The sequence below is a fragment of the Mastigoproctus giganteus genome, chromosome 13 (assembly GCF_048544385.1).
Source record: "Mastigoproctus giganteus isolate SK-2022 chromosome 13, ASM4854438v1, whole genome shotgun sequence".
Lineage (NCBI taxonomy): Eukaryota > Metazoa > Arthropoda > Arachnida > Uropygi > Thelyphonidae > Mastigoproctus > Mastigoproctus giganteus.
In genome coordinates, this window is record NC_143587.1 from 68,914,657 (window position 1) to 68,939,453 (window position 24,797).

The following is a 24,797-nucleotide window of genomic DNA, read 5'->3' on the forward strand; positions in this document are numbered from 1 at the left end:
AAACATGTTACAATTAACTAACTATGTGTATTTGTCAGTTTGTCTCACTGTATTCTAGCTAACCCAAAATCCCTGGACAAATATACGCAATCAAAGGCCCAAGGGTAACATATAGTTACCGAAATAATAAATGAACAGTAGGTGGCAAAAAAAATATATATAAATTAATTAAACAATTATATATATATATATATATATATTACACAGAGTAAAAGTGTACGCCTACTACATATATTGAAGAGTGTGTGTGTGTGTTGCAATACAAATTTGTGAACATTTTCTTCCACCCTGAGAGTAATTGATTGTTAGAACAAATGTACATTTGTTTTTGCCTTTAGCCAGTGGTTGGTTGGTTGGTGGAACAGACTTCCTTCCTTTGTTGTGGAAGTTGATAGCCTAAATAAATTTAAGGCTGAGCTGAACAGGTATTTGAAATGAACGGAGGGGTGAAATTGGAGCGTATTTTTTTTTTTTTTTTTTTGGTTGATGCTACATAAGCTTGCTTTCTTGCATCATATGAGTCTACTAATAATACATTTGTACATTTAATGTCCAAGTTTGCAGATGATACAAAGGTTGGCAGGGTTGTTAACGACAGTAAAGACAGTATGCATATAGTTACCGAAAGCCAACTGAATCTAGATAAGTTGGGGAAATGGGCTGAGAAGTGGCAATTGAAGTTTAACATTGACACATGCAAAGTACTGCATATGGGTAGCAATAACCGAAGAGAAGGTATTAAAGGAGAGCCGGGCTAGTGCTTGGCTCAGGTGGCCAGAACAGCTGCTATTCATCCTTCATTCAGATTTTTTGTCTATCTTCATGGTTGCTTGGTAGGACCTCTTTGGTGTTATTCATATTTTGGCTTCTAGCCATTATGTGGCTAGTGTGCATTCAGGTCCTGTCTTCTTCTGTACAAGGCTTCGGCAAACTTTGAGAAGGCAATATATTCCTGCCTTCCGTCCAGGAGGTGTTCTCTATCTCTGGGCAAAAAAATGATCCGGGTGATGAGCTGACAGCGGAGGTCATCATAAAGCTGGCATTCATGCATGAGGTGGTGCCAGCTCTCCAGCTCTCCACAGCATCAAGTAGGGTCATCTGTAATGCCCAGGGCTGTAAGTTTAGCCTTAAAGGCACCATGTCCTGTTAGCAGGAAGGTCGCGTGGAGTCCCGGCGTGAACCATGCTGGAGCCATTGGATAGAGTTTTCCAACGTTGGGGAAGAATCGTTTGGTGACTTCTCCCTTTGGGGAATTCTCCCATCTGGTTTGCCAGGTTTGCACGAGATGATTTGTAAGTCTCTTTTTCTCAGTCAAACGGTTTGTGGTAGGATCTGCGTCGAAGCCGGCGAAGGTGCAGGCTCTTCCCTTGGAGAGTTCATATAATACTCCACATTTAGCTACTTCGAGGTCTAAAGGTAGGGTTCCCGCCAGCACCTGCAGCGCGTGGGTGCTAACTGTTCTGCAGGTCCGGGTTATAGCGTGAAGCATGGCTCTGTGGATAGAGTCGAGGATTCTGCGATTTACAGCCATGGTGACTTTGGGGTACCATGCTCCGGAAGCATAGGTAGCTATTGGCAGGAAGGCGGCTTTGTAAAACAACTTAAGGGTCTTCTTTTTCAATCCCCAATCCCTTTTTGCTACTCTGGTAACAAGGGCTGTATAGCCCCGTATCTTCTTTCGGATGTATTTCAAGTGTGCCTGGAAGGATAGAGTGGGGTCCAGTATCACTCCCAGGTGTCTAAGTCTTGATTTGTTGGGGTGTCTGTGGGTCTACATGAAGGTGGAAGGTTGCGTCCAAATGTGATACCATCAATCTTAATCTGTGGGGGTCGCCTGTAATCTAGGGAACCCTTGAGGAGAATGGAGTCCGTTTTGGTTGCAGAGATCCTAAAGAAGTGGAATTGGTCCACTCTTGTAGGATTTAAAGGGCATGATTTGCCTTTTTTTCCAGCTGGATTCTGCTGTTTCCCTCTATCATCAGGATGAGGTCGTCTGCAAAGGCTTGTGAAGACGCCTCTCCAATATTTGTATTTAGGAATTCATCCAAGACGATGTTCCATAACGTAGGTCCTAAAACGGAGCCTTGTGGACAGCTTCTGTAGATTTTTCTGGTGAGTATTTTATATGGAGCATTCACCATGATGAGTCTACTGGAGAGGTAGCTTTCGATTACTCGATAGAGGTTGCCCGGCATCCCACTCTCCCGGAACCGGGCCAGGACGCTCGGCCACCAAAGGGTGTCGAACGCCCCAGCAAAGTCGATAGAGATAGCCAGGAAATATTTGTTTTCTGTGGCAGCTGCATGTGCAAGGACGTTCTTCAGGGCAGCTACAGTCGACGTTTCCGGTCTAAAGCCGTACTGGTTTGGGGACATTAGGTTTGCCTGTAGGTAGTGAGCCTGTATTCTGGTTAACAGGAGTCGTTCCAAGAGTTTACTGCAGACTGTTAGTAGGGCTATTGGTCTGTAGGAAGTTGGTTGGTCTGGTGGTTTTGTCGGGTTTTTAATTATGAGTTTAATATTTGCTTTTTTCCAGTCCTTCGGATAGGTCCCAGTTTGGAGACATAGATTAAAGAGGTTCAGTAGCATGTCAGGGGCTATCTCCACCACCTTCCTGATGATTTCCGGCTGCAAGAGGTCCGGACCCGGACATTTCTTACTTTTAATAAGGTGCGCAGCCGCTTGTAATTCCTCTATTGTGAAATCCGGTTCCCTGTCTTCTGTTCGGTAGTCGTCATTCTCTGTGCACATCTTGATTTGTTGGGGTGTCTGTGGGTCTACATGAAGGTGGAAGGTTGCGTCCAAAATATTGTTAACAGATGCCTCCCAAGAATTGGTAGCATCTCCCTGTGGTGTTATGGTGGTTAAAATTACCTCTCCCCTGGGGAGTTTATTAGTGGTTACTTTGTAGACCACCCCCCCCAGGGGTAGTGTTGCCAGTGGTTGCGACCAGATTTTCCCACGAGAGTTGTTTACTTCTGCGTATGAGCGAGGTGTACTGGTTTCTGGCCTCTTTGTAGATTTCCCGCAGTGCATCCACTTCAGGGGCAGGCCAGGAGCGTCTGGCTCTCTGGAATGCTTTTCGTTTGTCCTGGACTTCCCTTCGGAGCCTCTGGAGCTCCGGACTTCACCATGGTACAGCGCCTGAGGCAGGTTTTCTTCGTTTTATGGCAGCATTCGATGCTTTAGTAATAATCGCTGTGACTGTTTGTTGGAGTTGGTGAGGGTCTTGGTTTGTTTGAATTGCAGCTTGCTGTGTATCTTTTTCTGCGATTAGGGTATCTCTGAATTGGTTCCAGTTTGCAGTGTTCAATGCATATCTCTGCAGCATTTTTCTCTCAGGATATTGTCTCTGATGGTCTCTGTTGAGTTGGAAGGCCAGGACCCTGTGGTCGGACGTTGTCCAGGCATCCTGAACCGTCCAGTCTGTTATATTGCCAGCAATGTTCCTAGTGGCTAGGGAGACATCGATGGTTGATTCCCATCGTAGGTTGCAGTAAGGCGGTAGTTGATTAGGTTGGTTTAGCACTGTTATCGTTGATGTTGCTAGGAATTCCTCCAGGCACTGCCCATTCCTTGTCCCCTGCCTGTCCGGGGTATGGCTGTACCAAGCTGGTGACCTGCAGTTCACGTCCGCTCCTATTATTAGTTTCTGGTCAGGGAGGATATTTGTTACATGTTCTAGGTACCTTGTAGCCATCGTTATGTCCTCTCCAGGGCGGCAATAAAGGGCTACAACGTAGAAGGCTCCCAGTGCTGAGATAAGATGTGCACAGACTGCCCAGGCCGTGCAGAGGTGAGTGATCCTGGTAACTGTTATATCTGGGTTTCTGACCACAATAGCGGCCCAGGGGTTTCATTTTCAGGCTGTATGATCTTGTATTGTAGGGGGTATCCCCTTACTTGATTGACGGCTGCGTATGGTTCTTGGAGTATGATGATATCTATATTTTCGTCGTCGGCTTTCATCCTGACCTGGTCGGCCACTGCCCTGGTTCTATGAGCGTTTAGCTGGAAGAATTTGATTACTTTAGTGTTGAATTGTTTATGGTGTGGTGCCATAATCTGTTCTGGATTGGGTCAAGCTCTTGTATTTTTGGTATATGGGACACATGCTGTCTCTGAGGGAATGGGATCCTTCAATTTTCTGACTTTTGCAGTTAGCACAAACGGCGTCTGTGCTCTTATTTGGGCAGTCGGTGAAGTTGTGGCCCTTGCCAGCGCAGTGGCCGCAGGTTCGCACAGCCTGGGAGCATGTGTGCGATGTGTGTCCGAACTTGCAGCAGTTGTAGCATTTGATGATAGCCACATATTCGCGGAATCGGTGGCCACCCCAATATATATAAACTCTAGTCTGATTTATAAGTATTTGCCAAGCTACCGGGCTCAGTTCTACAGACCAGTTGACTGTGCTTGAGGACTTGGTCTTGATGGTGTGCTTGGGTATCACATGATCATTTATATTTTGATCTGGCAAATGTTTGGACAGATTTCTATAAAACAATTCTCTTGCAACCTCCTCGGGTTATAAGGATGGAGGGCCCCTTCCTTCTTGGGGGTTCACCTCTGAGCCCCAGGGTTGCAATCTTGGGGTTGGCTATTATTTCATTTATTTCCTCTGTGGTCTCTGTTTCGATGACCACGCCTGGATTCCTTGTCTTTCGTACCGATTTTATTTTCCGAAGAGAAACGTACCAATTGTGTGATACTACACTGAGTGAAGTTGAAAGCGAAAAAGACCTGGGGATAATTGTGCAGTCAAATATGAAGTTCGCTGAGCACTGCAGACGGGTTGCCAGGCAGGTCATGGAGCCTTGTCAACGATATATAAAAATTTTGCTAGCAGGGACAGGGAGGTGATTATCCCGTTATACAAGGCAATGATCAGGTGATACCTAGAGTACTGTGTACAGGTCTGGAGGCCTCATTTTAGGAAGGATGTAGAGTTGCTAGAACGAGTACAAAGAAGGGCAACAAGATTGGTGAGGGGAACAAAGGGGTTCTCTTACCAAGAAAGTCTCAAGTGCTGCAAATTGCAGTGCCTGGAGAGTAGGGACCTGCGAGGTGGTCTGATTGAGGTGTATAAGGCCTTGAATGGGTTGAGCAAGCTGAATGCTGATGGGATTCTTCTTCTTGCTCAGACTAAGAACCTGAGGGGGCACAATTTCAAATTGGGGAAAGATATTTGTGGAATTGATGTGCGGAAATTTGCCCTTAGCCAGCGAGTAGTTGATTAGTGGAACAGGCTTCCATCTTTTGTTGTGGAAGCTAATTGGCTAAATAAATTTAAGGCTGAGTTGGACAGGCCTTTGGAACGAATGGAGGGGTAAAATGAGAGTTTTTTTTTTTTTTTTTTTGGCTAATTCTGCATAATCTTGCTTTCTTGCATCTTATGCCTCTACTAATGCTAATGCTAATCCTAATCTGGTGTTTTGGAGATGGGCACTTCGAATAATTTAGTGAATGATTAAACTTATTGAAATTGGGGATGTACAGAAGAAGTGGATTTTTTTCCTGAGTACTACAGATGTGGCTCTCCCACTGAGAAAGCCAAAAAATGGGAATGAAGTGATGTGGTTGCATCCCGTGTTTTTATGGGTATAAATTATTTGCATAATGTAAGGCGGTAGTTCGATTTCTATTGGATCTTTACAATTTGCATGCCTGGATGCCTATTATATCAAATAATATTTCATTATGAACAGTGTCTTCGGCGACACTGTTCATAATGAAATATTCACGAAAAACATTTTGTTGTGTTAATTTGTAGGGAAATATTTTTATTTTTAATCCCTTGGGCGTGAATATGGCGAAAGACGTCAGTATTGATTGAATATTTGAATCAGTTTCGATTATTTCGATCTAAGCTGAGTAGAAACCGCAGAGAAGTATGCTACTATTCTGTGGTTATCAACACTAACTTGTGCGTATTAACGTTTGGTTTCTGTGGTTGTTGGTTAGTTTTCTGCGTGTCTGGAAATGTTATCTGAGCTAAAGTTATCTTATATTAGTTTATATTTATTGAGTCTTTCGTATTGTTGAGTAGGTATTGTTAATAACTCTTAAAGTTTTTTTTTTTGTTTGTTAAGACATTAATATTTTACTTAAAAGGTTTCGTATGTGGAAGTCGCTGTTATTCACTGAATTAAGATAGTTTTGTCGAAATGGTTTCAGTTTGGATGCAAATTAGATTTATACTGCTTGGACTTGACGTAAGTGGGTTCATAGAAATCTTAATTTTTAAAGCCGTTTCCTATTAATATTTTTTACATGGACTAATAGATTAACAGTAGCTGTTGGCCGAGGTGAAAGTGATTCTTGCGCTGCTGCTATTGGAATGAGCAGAAACCTGGAAAATAAGGTGCAGGAGATTTCAAAGACTGCTGGGAGTCATTGCGAAACAAGAAAATATATGGCCTGTGTTAGGGTAGCTAAGAATTGGAACAGGTGCATGTATACTTGCGTGTACACCAATGCTAGGAGTTTGGTAAATAAATTTGATGAATTTGAGGTGATGGTCAAATCATCAAAGGCAGATATTGTTGGGATATCAGAGACGTGGTGTCACACAGATATTAAGAATGCAGAAATGGAATTTGGGGAGTACAATGTGTACAGGAAGGGAGGAATGTTTATGATTTAGTTAAGACTGATTTTGATGCATTATAGCCTTAGTTGGCAATGTGCCAATAAAATCCAAACCAACTATTAGTTAAGAAACATGTAAAATCCAAGGAAGTACAGCCGGTCGACATTGCTGCACAGTGCAGTGTCGGTTCAGTTTGGTGTGACGTAAGCACGGGGAAAGCAAAATTGAGAGTACGAGTATGTTTTAGGCTTAATGACTCTGATGAGTATATTAAACAACTGTACAGAGAAATAGTGGGCCAGTAAATCCAAGTGCCTTATAATGGGGATTTTAATTTCCCAGTTGTTGACTAGAATTTGTGGGTTGATCACACACACACTAGCAACGATTCATTGGATGATTGTTTTCAACAGCAGCATGTTCCGGAGGCAACTAGAGGGATCAGTACTTTTGATCTGATTATCAATAGTGATTCTTCGTTCATTAAGAATCTGCAGATAAAGGAACCACTAGGTGGCACTGATTACTCAGCGAGATAACTACCATCAGGGGATACATATAATTTAAGAGAAGAAAATGCATGGGATACATATAAATTAATGGGTGATGTGGAAGCCTATGTAAGTTGGTCTGTAACCAAGTCACAAAGAAGGTTAGGCAGGCAAAGGCAGATTATGAGAAACCTTTGGCAAAGGATGCAAAAAAAGTAGTAGTAGTGGCATGTGATGCAAGAAAGCAAATGTATGAGCTTATGCAGCATCAGCCAAAATAAAAAAAAAAAAAAAAAAACCACACCATTCCCTCCAAATGCCTGTCCAGTTCCTCCTTAAATTTATTCAACCTATCAACTTCCACAACGACAGATGAAAGTTTGTTCCAGCAATTAACCACCCGCTGGCTAAAGGCAAATTTCCGCACATCTATTCTACATCTGTAATTCCTTAATTTAAATTAATGCCCCCTTAAGTTCGTAATCTGAACAAGTGGAAGGATCCCATCAGTATTCAGCGTGCTGAACCCATTCAAGGCCTTATACACCTCAATCAGATCACCGCGCAGGTGCCTAGTCTCCAGCCACTGCAGTTTGCAGAACTTAAGCCTCTCTTGATAAGAGGGTCCCTTCATTCCCCTCACCAATCTTGTTGCCCTTCTCTGTACACGCTCAAGTAAATCTACATCCTTCCTAAAATGAGGCCTCCAGACCTGTACGCAGTACTGAAGGCGTGGCCTGACCATTGCCTTATACAGAGGGATAATCACCTCCTTTTCCCTGCTAGCAAAATTCCTATATATCATTGACAAAACCCCATGACCTGAACTGGCAGCCTGTCTGCATTGCTCAGAAAACTTCATATCTGCCTGCACAATTACTCCCAGGTCTTTTTCATTTTCTACCACCTTAAGTGTAGTACCACACAGTTGGTACGTTTCTCTGTGGTTACTTCTACCCATATCCAGTACTTTGCATTTGTCAAGGTTAAACTTCAGTTGCCACTTCTTAGCCCATCTGCCAAAATTATCTAGATCCTGTTGCAGTAGCACACTGCCATTACTGTCATTAACAACCCTGCCAACTTTTGTATCATCTGAAAACTTCGAAGCTAAGCCTGATATACCTTCATCAATATCATTGATAAATATACAAAACAACAGTGGACCCAACACCGAATCCTGTGGGACTCCACTAATAACATTAGTCCAAGAAGAGCAGCACCCATTGATTACCACCCTCTGTCTTCTCGCACTTAACCATCCTTTTATCCATTGTAGCAACTTACCCTTAATGCCATTCTGCTCCAATTTGTACAATAGTCTTCCATGCACAACAGTGTCAAAAGCTTTCCTGAAATCCAAATATATAATATCAAAATTATTTTTTGCATCCAGTTCCATTGTAACCACATTATAATATCCTATCAAATTTGTCAGACAAGACTTTCCAATTTTCCCTTAACAATCCCATGCTATGACTGATTATTGCTGCAGTCTTGTCTAGATAATCCTGCAATGCATCTTTAACCAGCGACTCCATTATTTTACCCGGAACAGAAGTTAAACTAACTGGTCTGTAATTACTCGTGTCACCCTTCGATCCCCCTTTGTGAATTGGGGATACATTTGCACATCTCCAGTCCGTGGGAAACTCCCTTAGTCCAATGATGCTCTCATAATTATGGCCAGGGGTTTGCTTAGTTGCTTTGCCGCCTCCTTTAATATAACTGGATAGATCCCATCCACCCCAGGTGCTTTTCTTACGTTTAACTTCAACACTTTCTCTTCCACTTTGCTCTCAGTTATTACAAAATCATTAAGTATTCTGCTACAATTTGATAACCTTCTGCCATTTTCAAACCTTAATAATTCCTCACGTGTGAATGTAGATGCAAAATACTCATTCAGTTTGTTTGCTATCTGAGCAGGATCATCAACAGTCGAACCATCGATGTCAAGTGGACCAATCAGATTCATCCCCTTCCTTTTAGAGTTTATATAAGTAAAGGAATCCTTGCTGTTTTTCTTAGCATCTTTTGCCAAGGATTTCTCGTAATCTGCCTTCGCCTGCCGAACCTCCTTTGTGACCTGATTGTAGATTAACTTATATCTGCCATAGGCTTCTGAGACACTTGATAATTTATATGCATCCCATGCATTTTTCTTGTCTGTTACGAGTCTCATTAGTTCATTTGACAACCATTTAGGCCTAAACCTTGAACAATATTTCTTAATAGGTATGAAACTTTTAGTAGCATCCACGATTAATTCCTTGAATGCTTCCCACTTAGAATTTACTGTTGGTAACATCGTCAGGTGATCCCACTGTACAGAATTTAAAAACTGTCGGAGACCACTGTACTCGCCTTTACGGAAGCAAAAACCCTTTCCTTTACCCCTGATGGTAATTAAATCTTTAAGTAAATCCCACGTCAGTACACCGGATCACCGCCACCTAGTGGTTCTTTTATCTGCAAATTCCTAATACATGAATGATCACTGCTGATAACCAGATCATGAGTATTACTTTCTCTTGGTTGCCTCTCGAACATGCTGCTGCAGAAAACAATCATCCAATAAATCCCCAAAAGTCTGACTAGTGTGTGAGTGCCCAACCCAAAAATTCCAGTCAATATCTGGGAAGTTAAAATCCCCCATTATAAGACATTCCGATTTACTAGCCCACTATTTCTCTGTACAGTTGTTCATTGTACTCATCCGAGTCATTAGGCCTATAACACACTCCTCTTATTTTTGCTTTCGCAGTGCTTATGTCGCTCCAAACTGACTCAACAGTGCACTGTTCATCTATATCAACTGGATGCACTTCTTTTGATTTTGTTTTTCTTAATTAACAGCATAACACCTCCTTCCTTCCTATCCTGTATGTCCTTTCTGTACACATTGTACTCCCCAAATTCCAGTTCAGCATTTCTTATATCAGTGTGACAACATGTCTCTGATATCCCAACAATATCCGCCTTTGATGTCTTGACCAACACTTCAAATTCATCAAATTTATTTACTATACTTCTAGCATAAGTATACATGCACCTATTCTTTACTTATGTAAACGCTAGAAGGAAGGTGATGAATCAGATTGATCTACTTGATGTCGATGGTTTAACTGTTGATGATCCTGCTCAGATAGCCAATAAACTAAATGAGTATTTTGCATCTACATTCACATATGAGGAGTTATTCAGGGAGGGGAATGCCAGAGGTGAATTAAACTCTTGCAGTGAGCTGGATGATTTTGTACTAACTGAGAGCAAAGTGGAGGAGAAATTGTTGAAGATAAACACAAGAAAGGCAACTGGGATGGATGGGATCTATCCAGCTATATTAAATGAGGCAGCAATGGAAGTATGCAAACCCTTAGCCATAATTATGAGTGCTTCCTTGGACTCAGGGGAAGTACCCATGGACTTTAGATGTGCAAATGTGACCCCAATTCACAAAGGTTGATCAAAGGGTGACACAAGTAATTACAGATCTGTTAGTTTAACTTCTGTTCCAGGGAAATTAATGGAGGCAGTGGTTAAAAGAAGCACTGCAATGCTTCTTTTAACCACTATATAGTTGATCATCTAGACAAGACTTCAATTGCAACTTGAACACAGTATGGTTTTGTTAAGGGGAAATCTTGTCTGACCAGTTTGATTGGATGCTATGATGTGATCTAAAGGGAACTGGATCCAGGGAATAACTTTTATATCATATATCTGGATCTTAGAAAGGCTTTTGATACTGTTGCACATGCAGGCTTTTGATACTGTTGCACATGCAGGCTTTTGATACTGTTGCACAATTTGGAGCAGTGTGGCATTGGAGGCAAATTGCTGCTGTGTATAAAGGGATGGTTGAGTGGGAGAAGACAGAGAGTATTAATCAATGGCCAATGCTTTTTGTGGACTAATGTTATTAGTGGAGTCCTTCAGGGTTCAGTGTTGCGTCCATTGTTGTTTTCTGTATTTATTAATGATATTGATGATGGTATATTAGGCTTTATTATCCAAGTTTGCATATTTTACGAAGGTCAGCAGGGTTGTTAATGACATTAACGACAGTACACTGCTGCAACAGGATCAAGAAAAGTTGAGTAGATGGGCTGAGATGGCAACTGAAGTTTTTAACATTGACAAATGTAAAGTACTGCATATGGGAAGCAGTAACCGCAGAGTAACGTATCAACTGTGTGGTACTACACTGATAGTGGTAGAGAATGAAAAGAATCTGGGGTGTAATTGTGCAGACAGATTTGAAGTTTTCTGAGCAGTGCAGATGATCTGCAAGAGTAGCTCATGGTGTCATGTCAGTGATATACAGGAATTTTTCTAGCAGGGATAAGGTGATTATTCCCTTGTATAAGGCAGTGGTCAGGCCACACCTTGAGTACCTTATACAGATCTGGATGCCTCATTTTAAGAAGGATGTAGAGCTGCTGGAATGAGTACAGAGAAGGGCAACAAGATTAGTGAATGGAACAAAGGGTTGCTCTTACAAAGAAAGGCTTAAGTTTTGCAAATTACAGTGTCCGGAGACTAGGCACCTGCGAGGTGATCTGATTGAGCTGTATAAGCCTTGAATGTTTTGAGCATGCTCAATGCTGAGGTCTGTTGCTCAGAATAATCGCCTGAGAGGGTTTAAATTCAAATTGAGGAAAGACAGTTGTAGGATAGATGTGCAGAAGTTTGCCTTTAGCCAGCGTATAGTTGATTGCTGGAACGAACTTCCATTTGTCCTTGTAGAAGTTGATAGCTTAAATCAGTGGCTTTCAGTCGGGGTGCCGCAACAACATTCCAGGAATGTAATTTGGGTTTAAGTTACTTAAACTTACTATTATATTTAAATTTATATATTTTATTATAAAATGGCGTATGGTATCTTTTTAATTTTGTGGTGATCTATAATTGATGTTTACTTAGTACCTCTATATAAAGAATAAAATTATATACTGTATATATATATATATAATTTGTATTATGAAATGTAATTTTTATAATAATATTATTGTTATAAATATCATAACATATTTTTTAATATATATACAGGGTGATTCACTACCAGTGCGACAAACTTGCAGGAGGGGTAGGGGACACAAAGACGAATCGGAATCACATAGCATTGTAGGGTCCGAAATGCTTTCGTCATGCGGTAGAGGACTTTGAACGGGAGGTCACGTGAAGAGCAATCCCGCTGGAAGTCAGCATTTCCGAACCGTTTCTGTTGAAGAAACCAAGTAGCAAAAGTCCTCCGGAGTGGATAATCAGCAGGCTCCAATGATTGGACGCGTTGCAGATGGTATGAACTCATTTGGTTTGTTGACAGTATCCTCCATACAGTGGATTGGGAAATACCCAAACGTTGGCCTATCGCTCGAGTAGTCGTACTCGGATTGCCTTCTGCAAGACATAGGACATTCTCCTCATTGTCTGGCGTCCTCGTCGATCGCTCTCGATTCATGGTACCTCTCGTGAAACAACCAGTCTCACGTAACCTTCTGTGCACACGTGCGAAAATCGTATGATGAGGAGCACGCCTGTGTGGGAAACGTTCCTGGTACGAGCGGCGTGCCCGTTACAGTCCGCAGCTCCATACGCCAGGTGCATGTCGGCCAGTTCAACGTTTCAATACTCATTCATCCTACTGCCTCGGGAACCGCTTTGCAAATGCTGACTTCCGGCGGGATCGCTGTTCACGCGACTTCCCGTTCAACGTCCTCTACTGCATGATGAAGGCATTTCGGACCCTGCAATGCTATGTGATTCCGATTCATCTTTGTGCCCGCTACACCTCCTATAAGTTTGTCGCACTGGAAGTGAATCACCCTGTATATATATATAATATATATATATATTGAGCAAATTGAGTAGGGGTGCCTCAAAATAAAACAAATTACTTAGGGGTACCATTATTAAAAAATGGTTTAAAACCAGTCTTAAATAGACTCAAGGCAGAACTAGTCAAACATTTGGAGTGAGTCGATGTGTGAAATGAGGAGGTTTTTTTTATTTTATTTTTTTTTGGCTGATACTATGTTAGCTTGTTTTCTTCCATTATGTGCCTTTAATTAAAATTATGTTGGTTCATCATTCTACTCTTCCGCTTGGCACGAGTTGAGTCTATTTAAATATCGTCCTCCTTTGTTGTCGATCTCTTGAATCTTGCATCATTTGTGATAACTCTGAAAGCCTCTGTTTTCCTTTAGACATTGGATCCATTCTCTTTTGGGTCTTCTTGGTGGCCTGTTATCTCCAATTCTTCCTGTCAGTACTACACTAGGCAGCCTGTGTTGGTTCATCTGGTTCACATGTTCAAACCACTGAAGTTGTTTTTTGTTGATCTGCTCTCTTATTCTGCATTCAAAATTTAGATCTCCTTACTTTATTGTTTTATTTTCTCTCCAATTTGTTTTATTGATTTTTCCTTAGACATCCCATTTCAAATGACATTATTTTTTGCCTTTCTTTCTTATTTATTCTCCAATTCTCTGATCCATAAGTTGCTGTGGTATGATGACAGTTTCATATAGTTTAATTTTTAGACTATTTGAGATTTTATTGCTCTTCCATATGTTTTTCAGTTTGTTCATGTTTGTCTATCTAATGTTCAGTCTGTGATTAATTTGGTAAATATTACTTAGGTTTCTGGTTATTAGAGAACCCAGGTATACAAATTTTTGTACTTGTTCTATTTGTTCATTTTGGATGTTTATGTTTGTCTTATGTTTTTTCTGATTTGCATTACAGTACTTTGATTTTTATTTATATTAATATTAATTCCATAATTGTTGCTTTATCGACGTTTATTAATATTTCTTTTAGTTGTTCTTTGGTTTCTGTTAAAATCACAATATTATCTGCATATATTATGTGGGGGGTTATATTTTTTGCATTTATTATAGTGCCTCATCTTTCTTCAGTTGATTTCATTAGTTCTTCTAGGTAGATATTAAATAGGTATGGGGATAAAGGGCATCCCTGCATGACTCCTTTCTCTATTTCAAATTTCTCTGTTTTAAGGTTGTTGAATTTTACTATTGCTCTTGTATTTTTATAGAAATTATTTACAAACATGATTATTTCATGATCAAGTGGGATTTTTTGTAGTTGCTTCATTAAATTTTCTCTGTTTACAGAGTCAAATGCCTGATTGAAATCGATAAAGCACAGATAGAGGTTTCTTCTTATTCCAATATTTTTCTGCAACGATGTTTAGTATGAATATTTGGTCTATTGTTGATCTGCCTTTTCTAAATCCTGCTTGTTCTTCCCCTATTGCTTCTTCTTCTTCCCCTATTGCTTCTTCATATGTTTTAAGTATCCTATTTTGTAAGATCCTTACAAATACAGTACAGGAAACCCTTGATTAGTGCGGTTAATGAATCCTTGAAATATACCGCACATATTAAAACCGCACTAATCAAACTTAAGAAACAATGGGAATAATTATAATGAATCCTTGAAAATTATGAAATTGTAAAAATATATTTTTTCTTACTCAATACGTACTTATAATGCACTGCATAGTTCTTAAATTATTAAGGAATAAATTTAAAAAAAGATAGTATGATTTAAATTTTATTTTTTGCAAAAAAACTTATCTAACTTCAATTGAACAGTGGTGGCTTTCTTCCTTTCCTCCATGATTTTGTGATAACAATCAATTTGCTTATCTAACCCTCAACGAACGTTCATGCTTCTCTCTGCATCTGGATCAATCTCTAGTATGAGTTCTTTTGCTTTTTAAAGTGTATTAAATAGTTCAAGTTTTTTGAATGAAATTTCTTTGGGAGCAAATTGCTTTTCTTCTGCTTCATTTTCGTCTTCTTCCTCGTATGCATGTTGATGCTCAATTTCAAGATCTTCGTTACTTAAGTCTTTTGAATGCGATTCCAATAATTCTCTAACGTTTTCTGAATCTACTTCCTCAAAGCCGAGGTCTTTTCCAATTGTAGTAATTTCATCAATAACTTTGTTGACAGGATTAATGAAACCGCAAAAATCATTTGCGCATTCAGGCAAAAGATTCTGCCAGACAGCTCTCATGCAGCTGTTCGTCATTTCTTCCCACGATTTGTGTATGTTCTCAACTGCTTCTTTAATATCATAATATTAAAGAAGTTTAATATTAATAATAAAAGAATAAAAGAATATGAATTACCAGAGCAAATTTCAATTTCAGAGTGGTATGGGGTGCTGCTGTTGAGCATTTTGGAGTCGATTCCCATTCATTTAAGTTAGAAGACCCTGGTGAGTGCGTCACGTATTTGCCGCTTTAGGCCCCGTTGTGAGTTGCCAAGCACCGCAAGAAAAAAACAGCGCACTAATCAAATTTGATAACGCATATATTAAGGGGATAGTATCAAAAAAATTTTTCGCACTAATTAAAACCGCATTGTTCAAAACCGCATTAATCAAGGGTTTCCTGTACTTTATAAATATGGTTTAAAAGGGTAATGGGTCTATAATTCTGACAATTTATATCCTTTTTTGTGTATAGGTACTATTATTCCACTTTTCCAGTCTTCTGGTATATCACCTGTAAATAAAATTGTATTAAACAATTGTGCGAGGTGTTTTAACGTTGCATCGCCTCTGAATTTCCATAGTTCTGCTTGGATGCCATCATTTCCGGGTGCCTTGTCATTCTTCATTTGGCTAATTTCTTTCTGAACTTCTTTTGTTATTGAGGGCTCTTTATCTCTTCTATTATATAAGGCAAGAGTGTTGTTTCCTTCCCCTTTGAACAGTGTTTGGTAATATTCTTTCCATAGTTTTTTAAATTTCTTGCATGTTTCCTGTTTTTATATTGTTTTTATTTTTCATCGTCAGTGTTTTTGGGGTGTATGTTTTAGAGAGTTCCTTTATAACCAGGTAAGTTGTTTTAGTCGTGACGTTTATTTGCCTCTTTGCACTGCTTTGCTTTGTCCTCCAACCATTTCCTTTTAGCAGCTTTACATAGGTTGTCTATTTTGTTTTTTAGGGCTTTACATAGGTTGTCTATTTTGTTTTTTAGGGCTTTATATTTTTCCCTTTTGTCTTGATTATTTTCTTTGTTTAGGAGGATTTTCATTTGTCTTTTCTGTCCATACATCTAAAATTGCTGCTGTAATCCAAGGATATTTTGGTTTTGTTCCCAAGGTTTCTAAGGCTGCATCTTTAGTCATATGTTTGGTTTTCTCCCATATTTTCCACAGATAATGAATAATTTATATCTTTTAATTTTTCTTGTAGTGTTTTCCCATAAATTTCCTTTATTTTATCTTCTTCAAATCGTGATATTTAATGTTGCTCTATTGTTCTTTGGCTTCATATTTTTAAATTTCCATTTAATTGTTGCTGCTAGCAGTTCATGGTCAGTGTCAAAATCTGTACTTCTAAGAGTTTTAACATTTTGAATGGATGATTTCCAGTTATTTATTAAAATGTAGTCAATACAGTTTATTTTATTTCCATCTGGTGATGTCCATGTATACTTACGTTGAGATCTGTGGTAGAACAGTGTGTTGGTGATGAATAGTTTATTTTCTTTGCAGAAGTTCAAGAGTTCTTCTCCTTGCTCATTTCTATTTCCTATCCCGAACTTTCCTAATTTCTTTACTGAAATCTGTTGAAAGCCTCCAACTTCTGCGTTAAAGTCTCCCATTATTATTAAAATATATTTTTTGTTTGTGTTATCTATGGTTTCTTGTAGGTTTGAATTATTTTTATGAAGATTCCTTTTTCTTTACCTTTTATTCTTAAACTTATCATTCTTGAGGTGTGGGGCTGAATTTCTATTATTGAATTTAATAAATATTTCTTCGCTATGAAAGCGACGACTCCTCTGTTTGTTGTCTTTTCTTCTTGAGTAAAATATTCTTCCTTCTGTCCAATGTATCTCTGACATTCCTACGATATCCCATTTGATCTTTTTCAATTCTTCTTCTATCAATTTTATTGGCATGTTGTTGGATTAATGTTGATTAATCTTTTGAATTAATTAAATTATAAAAATCACAGTATAATTTAGGGCTAGAGCCTCAAGTTCATTGTGAAGTTATTCACAATATGAGATATACTTAATGATGCTTATTTATAAATACTTTAGTTGGCTACATACAAAAATGATGCAATTGCACTAACTTTTATGCTAATTATAAAAATCATTATTAAATTAGCTATGAGCTGGTACTTTTATATAAAAAAGGTTTTCTATGATGATTGATTTAATTAATAACAGTTGTCATATTTTTAAAATAAATGGTAAATTAAGTTATTTGGTATTTAGCCATTTGGCACCTGTACCTGCAGCCACAGTTGTGATGCTCTAGTTATTGCTCTGCTTCTCAATACTAAAATAAACATTTTCATAAATCCATAATCATAACTGCAGACACAGTATAATTTCTGAATTTTTTTTCCTTCAGTTCAGATTCTTTATGGTTGAAATTTTGCTTGTGGAACTGTGCTGAAGGATTTTGCAAATGGTCTTTTGTTTTTTCATTTTTATGATGTATAATTGTCATTTAAATAAACTTTGTAACTAACATTTTAATATATGTAACATTATGTGATTGGCTATTGCAAACTGATCAATTATTTCATGTAATATAAATTTTTGACTGTTGGTCTTGATACTGAACATTTTAAAGTTTGAGAATCTGTTTTTGGATATAGTTGTTCTTAAATAATTCTTTGGAAAATTAAATGCACTAGGCATAATCCTTATGGGTTTTGATGATTAACTATATAATATCGGTGTAAATACACCATAGTTAACCCATAGATTTGAGCTACGATTGTAGTGTAGAAGGCATCGTTTTAATTGTATCCCTTCTACGCTACAATCGTAGCTCAAATCTATGGGTTAACTATGGTGTATTTACACCGATATTATATAGTTAATTATCAAAACCCATAAGGATTATGCCTAGTGCATTTAATTTTCCAAATACATTACCACCACACCCTTTTGGCATCTCTCATAATGTGGATATAACTTCGCAACTGAGATGGCTTGTTGTATTACCTGGGTACCTGCCCGCCCACTGATGACGAAGCCAAACAGCTTCGAAACGATCGTCTGGGTGGTGGTACCGCTGAAAATAAATAACAGTAGCCTTCTCTACTAGAGAAGCGTTATTTATTTGAAGTAATTCAATAGTAGCTATCTTGTTGTGAAGGCAACCACATTATGAGATACAATTAAAATGATGCCTTCTACGCTACAATCGTAGCTCAAATCTATGGGTTAACTATGGTGTATTTACACCGATATTATATAGTTAAATAATTCTTTATTAATTTCAGTTTTGAAAATAACTACTCTGCCAATATTTGAAAATGATTGTATGTTTCTTTGAGATTAGCTGGCAATGCAACAAAGTCAAATTTGGCCACTGGAAACAATATTCGTATATCAATGTATGCTAATTCTTCTGTGAAAAATTTTTTGTTGACATTTTCCCCATAAATTTGAAAAAACTTACCTACCGAAGTGTATTTATTCCACAGGAATGCAAACACATTTAAAGTTTTATAATTTTCTCTTTTTTGTTTGATCTTACACTTGGGTAATATAATTTGCCATTGATGACACAAACCTATAGTCATAAGTACCTCTCCATTTTTTTCATTTCTTTAGATGCCATAATAGGACAGTGTTGAACTTGATTGTCCCTCACAGTTCCTGTAGCTCTTATTTTCTTCTTTTTCAAAAATATCATCAATGAGTAAGTTGTAAAATACTTGTCGAAGAACACTACGCGGTTTAATGGATCCAGTACATATTCCAATAAATCAATAACCACTCTTGTACCTACAGGTATACTCTTCACATTTTTGGTTTTCCTCAACAGACGTCAAAAGCATAGCAATACCCAGAAGAACTACTTACCATCCAAATTTTGTAACTCAACCTCACTGGTTTCCTCTTGATAAATTGTTTAGCTGGATTATGTCCAAAATACTTCACCATTGACAGATCCATGTAAATCTGTCACATTATCAATTCTGGTCCACAGTCTGATAATTTGATATTTTTTGAAATCCTAATGAAATCCTTTCTCTGGCTCAGACTACCCGTGAGAGGGAAATTTTCCTTCAGCTGGCAAAATGTTGATTGTTGGAGCAAACATCTGTCTGGTGTTGTAAGGGTGGGCAGTTGAGTAAATTTGAGGATGAACTAGACAAATTATTAGAAGAGATGGATAGGTGATATGGTTTTTTTTTTTTTTTTTTTTGGCTGATGCTGTATATGCTTGCTCTTTTGCATTTGCCACTAATAATATTAATACTTTTCAGTCTCTGAAATAGTTTCCGTTGTCAGGGGATATCTGTTTCTATTGTCAGGGGAAATTTCCCCTGACAATAGAAACAGATATCACTGTTTAAGGACACAAAAGGTGATATTATTGTACACGTTAGCACTAATGATGTTAAAAGTAAGAGATCTGTGGACTGACTTAACAAGTGCAGGTCAATATTGAAAAAAACTCACGAATTAGGGTGAAATTTGAAAGTGTCTGCAATTCTGTCCAGACATGATTGGAGGAAGTGTATGTTGAGAGCCTTGTCAATCAGTTCGGCTCTGGGAAGAATGTGCAAAGCTCACAGGGTAGAAATTTTCTCTGAGTGATTTGTGCTTGTTAACAGCAGAGACTGATTTCTCAGGGATGGATGGGATACACTTGAATAGAAGAGCTGCAAGAATATTTGCTGATGCTATTGAGGCAGTGATAGGTGGGTCAGAAAACTACTAGCCTCGGGGAATTAGCATCAGCATTAGTAAAGGCACATGATGCAAGAAAGCAAGCTTATATAGCATCAGCCAAAACAAAAAAAAAAAAAACAAATTTTCTAATTTCACCCATCCACCCGCTCCCAATGTTTGTCTAGTTCTGTCTTGAATCTATTTAAGCTATCAACTTTTGCAACGACAGATGGAAGTTTGTTCCAGCAATCAACGACATGCTGGCTAAAGGCAAACTTACACACATCTATCCTACAACTGTCTTTCCTTAATTTGAATTTATGCCCTCTCAGGTAATTATTCTGAGCAAGAGAAAGAATCCCATCAGCACTGAGCATGCTTGAACCATTCAAGGCTTTATACACCTCAATCAGATCACCTCACAGGTGCCTAGTCTCCAGACACTGTAATCTGCAAAACTTAAGCCTTTCTTCATAAGAGGCCCTTCTTGTTGCCCTTCTCTGTACTCGTTCCAACATCTCTACATCCTTCTTAAAATGAGGCCTCCAGACCTGTATACAGACTCAAGGTGTGGCCTGACCATTGCCTTATACAAGAGGATAATCACCTCCTTATCCCTGCTAGAAAAATTTCTGTATATCATTGACAAGACACCATGAGCTACTCTTGCAGACTGTCTGCACTGCTTAGAAAACTTATCTGCCTGCACAATTACCCCAGGTCCTTTTCATTCTCTGCCACTGTCAGTGTAGTACCACACAGTTGATACGTTACTCTCAGGTTACTGCTTCCCATATGCAGTGCTTTACATTAATGTTAAACTTCATTTAATAAATTTTGCTGATTAATTGATAACATAATATACTATACTAAGCTAATACCATGCTACGTGTTTCACTATGTAGAATTCACAGACTAATAGATTAACAGTAGCCGCAGGCAGAGGAGAAAGTGATTCTTGCGTTGCTATAGGAATGAGCAGCAGCCTGGAAAGCAAAGTGCTGGGAATTTCAAGGACTGCTAGGAGTCATTTGTGGAACAAGTAAATACATGGGCTGTTAGGGTAACTAAGAGTAAGAACAGGTGCATGTATACTTGCATGTACACCAATGCTAGGAGTATGGTAAATAAATTTTATAAATTTGAAGTGCCTGTCAAGACATCAAATGCCGATGTATTTGGGATATCAGAAAAGTGGTGTCATACAGATATAAGGAATACTGAATTGGAATTTGGGGAATACAATGTGTACAGAAAGAGTAAGAAGGGAAGAGGAGTTATGCCACTAGTTAAGAAACAAAATCTAAGGCAGTGCATCCAGTTGACGTGGGTGGACAGTGCAATGTTAAGCCAATTTGGTGTGACATAAGACTGGTAAAGCGAAAATGAGAGTAGGAGTGTGTTATAAGTATAATGACTCTGATAAGTACAACAAACAACAGTACATAGAAATAGAGTGGGCAAGCAAATCAGAATGCCTTAAATGGGAAATTTTATTTTCGCAGATATTGACTGGAACTTGTGGGTTGGTCACTCATCCACTAGCAAGACTTTTGTGGATTTATTGGATGATTGTTTTCTACAGCAGCATGTTCAGGAGGCAACCTGAGGGAGTAATACTCTTGGTCTGATTATCAGTAGTGATTCTTCATGCATTATGAATCTGCAGATAAAGGAACCACTAGGTGGCAGTAACTGTAGTGTACTGATGTCAGATTTACTTAAAGATGTAACTACCATCAGGGGTAAAGGGAAGGTTTTGGCTTTCATAAAGGTGACTATAGCAGTCTCAGACAGTTTTTAAATTCTGTTCCGTGGGACGAACTGATTGTGTTACCAAAAGCAAATTCTAAGTGGGAAGCATTCGAGGAATTAATCTTGGAATCTACTAGGTTTTTCATATCATCTAAGAAGTACTAGTCAAGGTTTAGGCCTAAATGGATGTCAGAAGAAAAATGCATGGGACGCATATAAATTATCAGGCTACACAGAAGCTTATGGTAGATATAAGCTGATCTGTAATCAAGTCACAAAGAAGGCTAGGCAAGTGAAGGCTGATTAAGAAAATCGGGCAAAGGATGCAAAGACTTCTTTATCATGTAAACTCTATAAGGAAGGGGATAAATTAGATTGGTTCACTTGATATTGATGGTTCGACTGTTGATGATCCTGCTCAGGTAGCTGACAAACTGAATGAGTATTTTGCATCTACATTCACACATGAAGAATTCTGTAGGGAAGTGGAGGCTAGATGTTTATCAAAATTTAACGGGGAGCTAAAAGATTTCGTAATAACTGAAGCAAAGTGGAGGAGAAATTGTTGAAGTTAAACATAAGAAAATTACCTGGGGAGGATAGGCACTATCTAGTTATATTAAAGGAGGCAGTGAAAGAAGTAAGGAAACCGTAGCCATAATTTTAGGAGCATCCTTCGATTTTGGGGAACTCCCTGTGGATTGGAGATGTTCAAATGGATCACAATTCACAAAGGAGATCGAAGGGTGACATGGGTTTACAGATCTGTTAGTTTAACTTCTGTTCTGAGGAAAATAATGGAGTCACTGGTTAAAGAAACATTGCCGGATCATTTATACAAGACTGCAGTAATAATTCAGACACAGCATGGGTTTCTTAATGGGAAGTCTTCTCTGACCAATTTGATTGGATACTATGATGTGGTCACAAAGGGACTGCATGCAGAAAATAGTTTTGTTATATACTGTACTTGGATTTCAGGAAAGCTTTTGATAGTGTTGCACATGGTCAGGAACAGGAAATTGAATGCTGTACAAAATGGAGTAGTGTTGCATTAAGCACAACTTGTTGCTATGGTAAAGGAATGGTTGAGTGGGAGAAGACAGAGTGGTAATCAATGGACACTGCCTTTCGTGGCCTAATGTTATTAGTGGAGTCCCCAGGGTTCAGTGTTGGGCTCATTGTTATTTTCTATATTTATCAATGATGCTGATGAAAGTATATCATGCTTAATCTCCAAGCTTGCAGATGATACGAAGTTTGGCAGGTTGTTAATGACAGTACGCTACTGCAACAGTATCTAGAAAAGTTAGGCAGATGGGCTGAGAAATGGCAGTTGAAGGTTTAATGTTGACAATTGCAAAATACTGCATAGGGGTAGCAGTAATCTCAGAGTAACGTACCAACTGTGTAGTACTACACCAGGGTAGTGGAGAATGAAAAAGATCTGAGGGTAATTGTGCAGTCAGATATGAAGTTTTATGAGTAATGGAGACAGGCTGCTAGAGCAGCTCATGGAGTCTTGTCAATGATATACAGGAATTCTGTTAGCAGGGATAAGGTGATTAACTCTTTGTATATGGCAATGTTCAGACCACACCTTGAGTACAGCATATAAGGCTGTTGGGATTATTTTAGGAAGGATGTAGGGTTGTTGGAAGTAGAGAGAGAGAAAAGGGCAATGAGATGGGTGAGGGGAACGAAGGATTGCTCTTACCAAGAAAGGTTAAGTTCCGCAAATTGTAGCATCTGGAGACTATGGCACCTGCGGGTGATCTGATCGAGGTATGCTGATGGGATTCTTCCTCCTGCTCAGATTAAGCTCCTTAAATTCAAGAAAGAACTGGACAAACCTTTGGAGCGAATGGATTGGTGAAATGGGAAGTTTTTTTTTTTTTTTTTTTTAACAGTAGTTGAAAAATATTTATTTTTATTTGTTATGCTTGTTATTTTTCTGACAATATAATTATTAATTATTTATAAACAGTTTTAGATAAAAAAACTTTACCTTTCCTATGATTTTCCATAATTTTAATATGCTGCCAAAAATGGGTAGTTTTCCAAGGAAAGATATTGAAGCCAAAAACAAATCAGTTTTTATCTTCAGTGTTTTCTGATTTCCCCAAAAAGGCAAGTTAATTTTGCCAAAGAATTTAATAACTTGAGTCTCTACATATACTATTTTTGGTAGTTGCTATTTATATGTTCTACAGTTTCTAGCTGACAAGTATTTCAGTCTTTCTTCATTGAATACAGCTAAAGTCTCTGTCTGCTGGAAACATCAAAAAGAAACCTTTCCAATCAATGGCAGATCTTGTGCCATTGAATGGAAAGGTTTTTGACCCTTCATATTCTATTCTAATATGCTGTTTACATTCCATATTTATGTAAATGTAGTTATTGCAGTTGTTGCGCAGGTCTTTTCTCCGTTGTAGTATAAACTTGCTAGGGTTCCAACAATTCTCAGTTATGGTGTGATGTGTCAGTTAGGAATAAATGTTCTTTGCAAGAGTTACACTAATATTTGCATCCGGAGAAACCTGGCTTTCATGTAATCGTCTAGCAGTTAGTTAGGACAAATCCCGTGTTCTGAAAACTAACCCAGATGGACGTTGAGCTAGTCTGCAACATCAAAGATTGCGTTGTGTGATTTTCACCTTTGACTCCTTTCTATTTGATTAGAATCAAAAGCGCCGCCTTAACAGTTCTTTATCAGTAATCCATTCAAAGAAATCATGTGTCATCAGAGAGTAATCAATAGGCAAAAATTAGCAAACAAAACATGGTTTATTAAACATACTAAATTGTTACAAAATACAGTTAGACAAAACAGTGTATAAGGCTTTAGTAAAATAGCCTTGAGCTTTTATACCTTTACATATTTAGGTAACCAACGGATTAATTAATAATGGTATGGGTTTGCAAATTGTTATGTTCTTCATGAACAATCGACAGCCAAAGAGCGTTCATACATCGCATAGCTGACGAATATTACACCACATTGGTGGAACATGTAAGATTGTAGGCCATGATTAATATTCAGTCTTAATATTTAATTATAATATTCAGTTATAATATTTAATTATAATATTCAGTTTTAATGTTAATTAGGATTATTCAGTTTTAATATTTAATTATAATTAATTCTAATTAAATAACGTCCGGTATTCATGTACAAGTTACAGTATCTATTAAATATGAAATGCTAAGTAAAATAACAAAACTCTCATCAAAGTATGAGTGTGCGTGAGGATCGATGTCTT

The 24,797-nt window shown here is 38.4% G+C and overlaps 1 protein-coding gene across 3 annotated transcripts in view; it reads left to right on the top strand.

The window, feature by feature from the left end:
- The first annotated feature begins 5,981 nt into the window (after positions 1 to 5,981).
- Positions 5,982 to 24,797, top strand: part of Sap30 (SIN3-associated polypeptide 30) — a 110,251-nt gene continuing 91,435 nt past the window's right edge. For 2 of the 3 annotated variants that reach the window (XM_090387052.1, XM_090387054.1), the window contains exon 1: positions 6,109 to 6,211. The gene's annotated coding sequence lies outside the window, so the exon portion shown is untranslated. Of the gene's footprint in view, positions 6,042 to 6,108; positions 6,212 to 24,797 lie in introns of those variants that run through there. The other variant, XM_090387053.1, reaches the window with a different exon arrangement.